Source organism: Oryza sativa, chromosome 12 (assembly GCF_034140825.1).
Source record: "Oryza sativa Japonica Group chromosome 12, ASM3414082v1".
In the NCBI taxonomy this organism is placed as follows: domain Eukaryota; kingdom Viridiplantae; phylum Streptophyta; class Magnoliopsida; order Poales; family Poaceae; genus Oryza; species Oryza sativa.
The window spans coordinates 14,712,617-14,724,570 of NC_089046.1; positions in this window are offsets into that span (position 1 = coordinate 14,712,617).

Here is an 11,954-nt window from a genome sequence, read left to right on the forward strand (position 1 = left end):
AATCTAATAATGTATGTGGAAAACAAATTAGTCATATGATTTAGATCTTTTAGTTGTTTTGTTTATTATCATAAAATATGTTTTTGATTTCTTTCTAATACGACATAAATATGTGAGAGAGATAAATAGGAGGGGAGGTTGAGCGTGAGGCTGAGGACAAACGTACGTACGACGTGCACCAGTATCACGTACAAGAGGGAAACTTTTCTTTTTTATAAATTTAGTGGGTCCACCTTATTTAACGAAAATTGATAGTTAGATGTCACATAGCGATTTAGGAGTGTTTTTAGGAGTCTCACGTGACGGATTGAAAGCGTTTAAAGTTTAGTGAACTTTTAGTATACATAGTAGATAGATAGATAGATTCCTTCATTCTTTTGTGTTCAGTTGGGCTACATAACTATGACCATGATGCTCTATAGTATATTTCAGTTCTTCCATTGTTTGTTTTTTTTGCAAAAGTGATGGGGAACGAAAATAAAGAATAGATTTGCCCTGCAATAATATCCAGGGTGAAGAGGTAACAGGTTAAATGGATGGAGCATTTGCTCATATTCATCTCATGACGTTTCTGAGTATTTTCCTACTCAAATGAGACAGTAACATGAATTGCAAGTTTGCAACTCTGTCCACCCTAAGGGGCACAATAGAAATGTGGACCCCCGTTTTTATAACAGGAATCAATCGTGTAAACAGTACCATTTCCCTGGATCAAGTAGTCTGGTACACACGAATTCATAGCTGAAATAACAAGTGCACATACACGAGTGTCTAATACGAATTATTACATCATAAGCCCGCAGGCATAGTCTTAAATCATCGGACCGAGCGGTCCGGAATACATCCCAAAAGCAGAAATAGATAAGGCAGCGGAATTCAGGCAGCGGCATGCCATTGCCACAGGCAACGACCGTACTAAGACCTACTGAGCGCCATCGTCTTCATCTCCCTCCTGGTAGTAGGCATAGGGATCCTCCGAGGCTTCATCTCCCGCTTCTGATTAATTTTATATTTGCAAGGGTGAGTACCAACCGTACTCAGCAAGCCATCATAGCAATGATGCACATGACAGAGGAATTCAAAGGATGGCTATGGTTCTTTTGCACAAAGCAAGTTTTGTAATTCTTTTCACAAGCCTAAGACCTAGTATAGACTGATCAAGTTTTTAATACCAGTGTTCATATTAAACAATGACGGTTCTGTCCACCATCCATTGTGATCCCAAGGATAGTTTCCCGTCATTGAGTCGTTATGGTTTTCTGAGGACGTCCACATTCCTGCCTCTCAGGAAGTGGCTCCATCAGCATAAAAATCATCATGCAATATCCCATCCCACACAAGTTAAAGAATTTAGAGTCTAGCCAAGTGTAATACATGTCCCGGTGCTCAATAACCGTGAGCACGGCTATTCGAATAGATTTGGTTTACTCACACTGCAGTGGATGTACACTTTACCCGCACTCCGCGACTGCCCAACACATGAGCCTCGTCCCAACACATGAGACGCGTCACGGCAAAGCTTTTCGATAACCTTGCATTGGCAGTACCCGCTCCATGAACTTAAATCCTCATGCACTCTAGGCGTCCATGTTTCTAGCAGTGAGAGGAGTTCTGGCGCTCCCGGGGAAAGAGAAGTCTTACACGCATATTAAGTTATGGTTCAAGTTAAGTTCTCTCTCTCACACATTCATGGCAGTCCTACTAATGGCGACACCGATGTAGGGCACGCTTCTCGGCCCTACCTCAACGGCTGTCCCATCGTAGCGCACCTGCCTCACTCAGGGGTGAACCATCTATGCAGGGATACTGCCTCCGCTCGGCTATCTAATCCGCTAAGTCTATACCCATTCGAGAAGTACGGTTGTACGGGGGTCGTTTCATGCTTAACTTCATGGCTCGGTCCTTAATTGACTGGGGACGGTACTAGCCTTTTCCAGATACCACCCAAATCCTCCGTCCGCCCCAGTCGAAAACAGTTGTTTAATTTTATTTCTCCTTTCACAAATCATGTCATCAACAACATGGCAATGTGGCGCTCATGTCTCCACATGCCGCATCTCAATTACCTTCCCAAAGGTAATTGCCCAAGCATATAGCATTTGATAAATATGAGTGTGCATGATTCTAGAATAGCATTTCTAAGCAATTGTCATAGTTGACTAGGGACTCATACTAAACATGGTTACAAAGATTTAAGGGTAAATAATAATCAAGGCATGGCATAATCACAAGTATGATGTTCATCATTGCATGCAACTTTATTCGTAAACAAAACAATTTCGCAATTAGGATCAACATGGCCAAGGAATAGTGATGACTTGCCTTGCTCAAAGTCTTGCGGGTCTTGGCCTTCGCTTGGATCCGCAACTCCCTCGGGCTCTATAGTTACGTGCAAAAATTGATTTGAATTCGGTTAGAATTCAAATAAAAATCCAAATAAATCCAAATGAAAGTCGAATGCGAAAGTCGATTACTTTTTATTAACTTTACCATCTGCAAACTACGGCAAACCCAATTTCGATTTAAACTATTTTGCGGGTATAATTATTTTGTTGTCATAAGTTTTTAATTTACTCTTCCCGAGCATTATATCCATATAATAGGTTAGAAATTTCTATTACGAGCTAAATATCGGACGAAATCCTAGAATTATTATACAATTTAATTTAGTCTATGACTAAATGATTAAATATAATACACGGCTAAAATTCCTAGTAATTAAATCCGAATTTCTACCGTGAACCGATGGCTCATAGAGATTACCAAAAATAATCTATAATAATCTATAAGAATTCATCTAATTGTTTAGTTATTAATTATATCTAAATTACTACCAATTTTAATCTAATCTGATCAAGAAACATATTTTTATAGTTAACTCGGAATTTCGACCGAAATACTATTACGTTCGAGGAATTTCCAAAAATAATCTATGATTAACCCCGACCATTTTTATTTCCTAAATCCTCCTAATTTCTCCCCCAATTTCCCTTCTATTTTCTCCTTTCCTTTGTTTCTATTTTCCCTCTTTTCCTCTCCTCTTTTTCTTTTTCTCTCTTTTCTCTCCCGGCTCTTTGCCTCCCCGGGCGGCGACGGCGGTGGGCGCGAGGTGAAGGGGGGGAGACGGCTCACCGGCGGCGGCGGTGGCGGCGACGACGGCGACGGCAGCGCAAGGCGGCGACGCACGGCGCGGCGGCTCCGGGGCGACGGCGCGGCGGCTTCGAAGGTGGCGGCGCGGCGGCACGACAACGGCGGCGCGGCGGCTCTATGCGACGACGCGGCGGCGTGGAGGCGGCGGCGTGGTGGAGTGGGTAGAGGAGAGGAGGTGAGGATGGAGGGAAAGAGTGGGAATAGGGGTTTATATAGGAGAGGGGAAGAGGGGAGAGGCGACGGCGGCGCGGGGCGCGAGGTGGGGGCGCGCGGAGCGAGGCGACGCGACGGCTGCGTGGCGCGAGCGACGCGACGGGCGAGCGGCAGCGGCGGCGCGCGGCGCATGGCGACGGCGACAGGCGGCGAGGTGATGGAACGGGCGGCGCGGCGCGGTAGCAGCGGCGGCACGGGGCTCGGGGAGCAGCGCGGCACGGGGCGCGAGGCGACGAGGCGGCGCGCGGCGCGGTAGCGGCGATGGGACGCGCGCGGCGACGGGACGTCGATGGCGACGGCGACAGCGGTGGCGCGCGGCTCGGGGCGGGATGCGATGGGCGGCGACACGATGGCACGGCGTGACCGCAACGATGGGACGGCGCGGCGCGGGCTCGCGGAGTGGCAGCGGCAGCGGCACGGCTCGAGGCAGCGATGGAACGCGCACGCGGCGACGGGATGGCGACGGCGACGGCGCGGCAGTGGTGGCGCGCGGCGCGAGGCGGCGATGGGATGCACGCGCGGCGCGGGGCGGGACGCGACGGCGACGGCGTGGCCGCGGCGATGAGATGGCGATGGCGACGGTGGCGCGGCGGCAGGCGACGAAGGCGACGGCGTGCGGCGGCCGGCGACGGAGAGAGGGGGAAAGAGGAGGAGCTGGGTTAGGGGACCGCGTCGAACACCTTAGGTGCAATGATCAATGCCGTTTTCTAATTAACCCGATTTTAGTGTATTTTCCATATAAATTTGATTCCACAATTCCTAATTTTGCATATATGCATTTTACTCAATATTTGTGTTATCTTAACTAATGAATTCACTCTAGATTAATATTACTCATATTTTATTTTTATATAATTTATTTGAGTTTTAATTAGGGTTAATTCTTATTCCATCGTATTTAAATTTAATTGATCCAAATATGGTCGCGATAATATTTTATTTATTTCTATCCCCACCTAATCTTTATTTTAATTTGTATGTATTTTACCAATTTTGTTTTTACGGTTTATTCCTAATTAACTATTCTTTACTCACGATTAATAATCTTCGAGATCAAATCCAGATAAAATAGACGAATAAGATCGGTATGATGCAATAATTTAAAAAGTTTTTGAAAATCCGTATTTTTAGAGTTTTGATTTTGTCGGTCGAATTTTCAGGGTGTTACAAGAAAGCCTCTCATTAGTTATAGTATTTGATTTAGACTAACCGAGGGAAGAAAGCAAGATGTTACTATAATATATACTTCCTCCGTTTTACAATGTAAGTCATTCTAGCATTTTTCACATTCATATTGATGTTAATAAATCTAGACATATATATCTATTTAGATTCATTAACATCAGTATGAATGTGGAAAATGCTAAAATGACTTGTACTGTGAAACGGAGGGAGTAACATATGAGCATATGTAGGGTTTTCGGTGCGTATTAATTGGTGGATATGCAGGCAAACGGCTTAGTAGAGATGTATGGACAACTTGCTCAGAGGATTCCTGTGTTTAACTTGTTTTAGAATCATTTAATTTGGAGCCACCGAAAAATAGCGTGCTGTAGTTCTTCATAAATTCAAATGGATCTAATCCAAAACTTACTAATTGAATTTTCATAGCAATCATTTAGTCGCTTATTATATAATAGCGTTACGGTTATTGGTACATAGCTAGATTGCATGGGTTGGCGAAAAACATTGACTAGTCACTGGTATATCTAACAAACAAAACAAAAATGTAAATAAATCAATCACATTTTTTTTCGTTTTCTTGGGCCTGACAACTAGTTACGCGTCTACAACTGCAGAAACTCAACAAAGTGCACAGCCTGAAAGAGGGATGAGAGTCAAGCTAGCCTACAGGCTTACAGCTCAAGGAAATACTACCTCCATATTCTAATATATGACGCCATTGATTTTTTATTCAACGTTTGACTATTCGTCTTATTCACAAAATTTATGTAATTATTATTTATTTTATTATGACTTGATTCGTTATCAAATGTTCTTTAAGTATGACATAAATATTTTTATATTTGCACAATAATTTTAAATAAAACGAATAGTCAAACGTTGGTCGAAAAGTCAACGGCGTCGTAGGGGAGTACGTGAAAAAACTACAGTAGTGACGTGGCCATTGAAGAAAATTATCACTAGTCTGATATCAACAGCACATCACCATATGGCAAGATAGCAACACGCATAGCAGGTTTGCATCTCTGTCCACCCTAGAGCACGCCAAAAAGCTTGTAATGGTTTAGTCGACTATAACTGCTCTCTGATTAGTATTTGATCAGGAACCATATCCGATGGAAGAAAGCAAGATGTTAACATATGACATGAGCATGTTTATCGTTTTATTTGGCTATTAAAATGGTGGTTATAGAGGCAAACAATTTAATAGAGATGTATCACCAACTTATTAAAAAATCACTATCTTACTGGTTTTACTAGGTTTTTAGTCTTTTAATTGGTGCGAACCGACAAGTATTGTGCTGTCGCTTGATACTTCCAAAATAACACTAATGCTCATCCATCTAATCCAAAACATATGAAATTCATAAAAGGCTTTAGTCGCTCATTATATAATCATGTTGTTTATTGGGACCTAGGTGAAATGCACAGGTTGGCAAAACATTCACGAGTCACTGATACAAAAGAAAACTGTAACGAAACACATCCTTTTCCCTTTATTCCTGGCCTCAACAACTAACTACGCGCCTATACCCGAGAGAACTCAACAAGTGCATAACCTCAAATAACGATGTGACCTAAGCAGCTTACAGGCTTACAGCAGTTGGAACTCTGATGCACTACGACTGTCAGACAAAGCTTGCCAGATTGCCACCCGCAAGCATGACACTCAGAATTTCTACTAAAGCAAGAGAAGTAAGATGTCAAGTCCTCAATGGAGATGAACTGAATGCTCCAGCACTAATGCTCTCGGTGACTAATTCCTTCTCTTGGATATCATCTTCTTTTCCCGGGACCTCTCATTCCTATGGCATTTTTTCTTTGAGCGAACAATAACCTCTATGTGCTATTTGTATTACTGCTTCACATGAAGCCCTCAAGGTGATGCAATCTTGGAAGTATATATATAGTTCATTTGAATTATCGACACCATTAAGAGTGGTGGAAATATGGGATGTTTGGTGGAGCTATTTATTAAGGGTTAATTATTAGTTGTAGTGAAACAATATACCAAGCGAGCTGAGGTATCCGGCAAGATTATGACACTTACTACCTGCGATGTATTCCACCCTCATTTTACAACGTCAGTCAATTCCAGTGGTCCAATGTTGCTGGATGGAACAATGGGAGGTTAATAGATAAAACTACTCGCTCGTTCGCTCGTTCTAAAATATAAGAACTTATAAGGATTTCTAGCACTATTCACAACACTACTTTGCCTATCAACAGTTTGTATTCAAAAGTTTTCTCATCTTATCGCCACCTACCCTCTCACACTGATTCACTCCTCATTTATTGAGTGGCAGTAAAGTTTTTGTTCTCAACCTTAATCTTGGTTAAACAACCGAAAAATCGTTCTATCTCAAAACAGAGATAGTATTAGTCGAGTGCAGTTTTATCCTGGCATAAAGATAATATTTTAGTCTTGTGTACCACTGCTATATTCGATTATGGGAACTAGCTCGACAGCAGGTTCACAACATAGGGTCCATGCTGGTCGTTGAATCACGTCACAGCATATGTGAAAGACTGCTGTTGCCTTTGCATATTTGCCAATCCAACCCATTCTCTGTCAGGAACGAAAGCTTGATTGATGAACGCGAGAGAGGAAAAATATTGAACACGATCACAAATTTTGGTGCCGTGTAACGCCGGCAGCGTTTTGTTCTTCATTCTTCCTTTTATTGTCGCAAAACAAATAAACCTGGGAATGATGGCTGCATGTTTAGTCATGGATCCTTAGCTGCGAATGCCATCCTAGGCTCCAGATAATTGGCCGCACGTCGCGCTCCCGTGTGAACAAAATGCCACACGACCAGAAATTGTAGCCGTGTGCCTGACGAAAACAGAACTAAAGCCCAAAACAGGGGACAACGGGCGGCAAAAACAGAGGAGACCAAAAAACAGAGCATACTGAATGTGCAACCTTATCTCATGTAATGAACGAAGAATGTTTACTCCTTTCCGCAGTGAGCCACGTATACACCTTTAGCATGAGACTATGGATTCAGGAGGAACGGTTGGATTGATTGAATTGATAGAGATTAGAAGAAGAGTCCGCAGACTTCCATTCTGGAGAGATCAATTAGGAAAGACATACATGTCACTTATAAAATACTCCAGTTATCAGGCAACTTTGTCTAGGGAAAGGAAAAACCACATCGCCAACCCAAGAGCGAACTATATACCTAACGGTCTACTACCACCCCACTTAACGGTAGTATAATCGTGGAGGGTATTATTGTTTAGGAAAAAATATACCGCACTTAACGGTAGTATAATCGTAGAGGGTATTATTGTTCAGGAAAAAATATGTGTGGAAGGGTATAGTTGTCATTTACATCCACAATCGCTAGTAGCCCACGCGTTGCCGCCGCCGCCTGGAACGGATCGGAGGTCGCTATCGATGCTCATGCGTGCAAAATCGGCACACATGGGCTGCCGGGGATGGTTGGAGGAGAAGAAAGGGACACACCGGAGTGTGTCGTTCGCCGGCGGGATCAACACATGCCGCCAGGCGGAGGACTTGCCACTCGTAGCCGCCATAACTTGCGATCCAATTTGATTTCTCGATGGAATCGCTCTGGACGATGCGCCGAGCGCCACAGGCCCACATCCAACTAGCCAAGTCACGATGCATGGGCCTGATGTCATCGACCTGCTCATCCATGAGTATATTAATAAATTACTAATTTATACTTAATTAATAACGAAACAAATGTTTTCTACTTATAATACATATAATACTACTAGTGGAGAGCGGAGTATCGCCCTTTTTATAAAGCTAGCGTTATTAGTCAAGCAATTAGTACATAGTTATGATGCACACAATCTAGAATTATATTTAAAAAAGTAAAAATAAAGGAGAATAACATGGAAAAAAAAACTGTCATTGCCCTAGCAAGTTACAACTACAAACGATCTATATCATACTCCAGCTTAACAATACTTTGATTGTGATAATTAAAGGACCTCTGAAAGCAACGCCTCTAAAACGTGAATGAAGCACTAGAAAACCATTGATTTTTGTAATAGGAGTAAATTCTTCTAACTATTGACAATGTGTCAACAAGGAGCAGAATGTTGGCATTACTAGCTTTTGTGTGGATTTCCTCAAACTAGCTGAGTGTTACTTGCTTATGTTACTTTCTAAAAGTGTGGAACTGGATGTGAATGCTAATCATAGTCTTCCTTGTCCGTTGATTTATTCTTGTCCATGCATGCACAGTGGTGTTTTATATCATGTTTGTGCCTTTGATCTCGTAATGGCGACATGTTAGTGTAATCACTCTTTTCCTTGAAATTTGCTCTAATGCAATGCATTTTTTTTCCAATAACACCCCCATTAACTGTTCGGTGAATTGACATCACATACTCTTTTGAGGGTATAGATACTACTAGGAGCGCACTCACTCCAAGTATTTTGAACGCCAAACATCTGTCAGCTTAGGCCCACCTCACCTCACGTCCCATCATCCCGCTCTCGCTGTTATCAGAGTAAACGATTTACTTCGATAAAAGAACTTCCATGATTCCGATCCCACCCCATGCCCCGTCATCCACTCCCACCATTATCGAAGTAAACGATTTCCTTCGATAAAAACAATTTCCCTACTTCCAATATATATTCTATTTTTCTTGTACCCAGCCAACCACTCTTACCCCCACTTCATTTTTTTCCTTTTTTTTCTGAATCTGAATGGATCCACCATCCCAGCCCATAGATTGGTGACACACCATGGAGGAAGACGACGGCACCATGGCGGTTGATGGCGATGGGTGGCGAACGGTGGTCGACAGCAGTTGAGGCGAAGGCGATGTTTCGGGTCGCCGGGCAGCACCTTAACTAGCAAGGAGGTGTTCACCTAGTCCAAGAGCAATAATAGGCGGCTACTCTACGTCGGCGACATTGACAGAACAAGCAAGGAATGACCATCCAATTTTCATCTACATACTCTCCTTAATCTTCACTCACGAAACCCCGATTTCTTTTTGCAAATCAAATTAACGTGCAATATCCAATATTACCTGATCTAAATTGATGGGCTGCACATGATCTACATTTCCACATCGTGCTCCATGTGGTTGCTCGCAGAGGATATTGTGGAGTTCGCCAGTGATGGAAGTTGTTTGCTATTTTTCTTTTGCTCGTTGTCTCAATGACATGAACGAGAATATTTTTGCATTTTTTTTCGTGCTTGCTAGATAATGGATGGCTGCTACTGCGCAACTTCGAGCTCATAAATATACCACACTGCTACATCCTTTCATGATTCCATCATCGACTACTGCTCGCCACCTGGTTGCCCTCTCCAATACCAGTCACAAGACACAGACCAGCCGCTCCATCCTTATAGTAAGATCCAGCAAAGCCACTAGGATCACAACTTCATGATGGATTTTTGGCTGAATCATTTTTTTCTTTTTAAGTGAGTAATTTTATCACTCGTGTGTGATCTGTAATTCTTTACATTCCTACGACCATTTTGTGATACAGATAAACAATACTCTTAATTCAGTTTTTACTCTTATGCTGTGTATTGAACACATCAGTAACATATTACTATACGGTGGCTACGAGATCAAGGTCTATAATGAGAGGAAGGTGGTAATTGTTTTTCTTGCGGACCACAAAGTCTAAACAATATTGATAACAGTGGTAAAACAATTATGGTAGTAATTCTTTTAGGGCCATCTAGGAATGGTGCCGTATCATCACAGGGCATTCATGTAAAATAAACTTGTTATTTTTGAAGGGACATTCATACGAGTAAATTTGTTACTTTTGAATAAGCAGGTGTGGGAGGCTGGGTGCAAATGGAAAACTCCATGAAGTAAATTCGTTGCTTTTGAAATGTGGATAGAAAATAGAAAAACAGAAAACCGGAAAGAAAAACTAGATGATAAATATTTTACTAAAACGTGAAATAAAAAAATGGAGAGAAGGAACGAAAAAGGAAAAAATATGGATACTTCATTTTTTACCGGCCCTGTCATGAAACACATATGAGATGGAAAAGAGAAAAAATAAACATGGAAGGTGGGGTGGTAAAAAACAAAAAAAAAGGACGGAGGAAAGGTGGGAAGGTAAAAAAGAGAAAACCGGAAGGAGAGAGCGTTGTGCGGCGCTCGAACTAATATTTCGCGTGCAGCGCGCGTATTAGCGCCACCGTAAAAAAAATTCATTTTTATAGTGTTATCTATTGGTAGTAAAAATATCTTGTTTTTATTTTTATATGTTCTAAAGTTGTAACAGATCATTATTGGGCATAACTCGGCCATAAAGTGCATACTTAATAGAACTATATTTGGAAGTTTGCATAGCATTTAAATTTAGTGACTTTACTTATCCTCCTAGATCAATGTGTTTCATGTATAACACCATCACGGTAGGTGCATGGAGCAAACGATATATACACCTTGCTACGGAACTATTAATGAATGTTGAACTATGTATACAAATCATTATTGATTATTTTTTAGAAAATTCTTTTTTATATTTAGCACCTAATTATTGGAAACGTGAAATACATAGACGGATGAATCCAAATTAAGCTTCAATCGATCTTTTTGTTGAACACTAAAATTTGCTGATTGCTAACGTATGTTTGTTTGCAAAGAAACAACATACTCTCCTTTAACAGAAACATATAGGTCGCATTAACAGAAAGATATCCTTCATCAAATAATTAAAAATGAAGGAAATAAAGAAAAATTTTACGCCCTACCTACTCACCAAAAATTGCAAAAGTACACATCGCTGCACGCATGTCAAAAATGGAATTTCACAAATTGATCCTAGCAGTACAAGCAAAGCTCGAATCCATCGGATCCCACACCACCCATGGAGCAGCGTTATAGCAAGTTGTCCTGGATGCAGTCAGACGAGCGACGGACTTGAACTGAGCACTCCAGCACCAATGTTGTCGGTAACATTTCGATTTCCAGTAGCTTTTTCTTCTTTTCCTAGGTTCTCTCGTTCCTATTGTACGCTTTCTTTTTCACTGCCGCTTCCTAAGTAAATTTGGGGTATTTGTTTGAGTGATGAAGAACCTTCCCATGCTATTTCTGTCGCCGTTTCTCAGGAAGCCCTCCAGCTGATTCAGCCCTGGGACGAAGTATATAACTAGAAGAGGGATGGATGTTTGGTAGAGCAATTTATTCTGCTTTAATTCTCTTGTAGTGAAGAAATTTACTAGGCAATGTGTCTGGCACTAAGTGAGAGCAAGAAATGAAATTGAACAACCCATCAATTGTCGTATGTACGTTGGTCTGCCACCGTACACGCTAAAAAAGAACAAAATACATAATACGTAAAATAGTGCTCCAATAATTCAAAGTCTTGCTAGTATAATACAAAACCAAAATGGCACACGCAACGGTACACGAATGCCGTCGGCGCACTA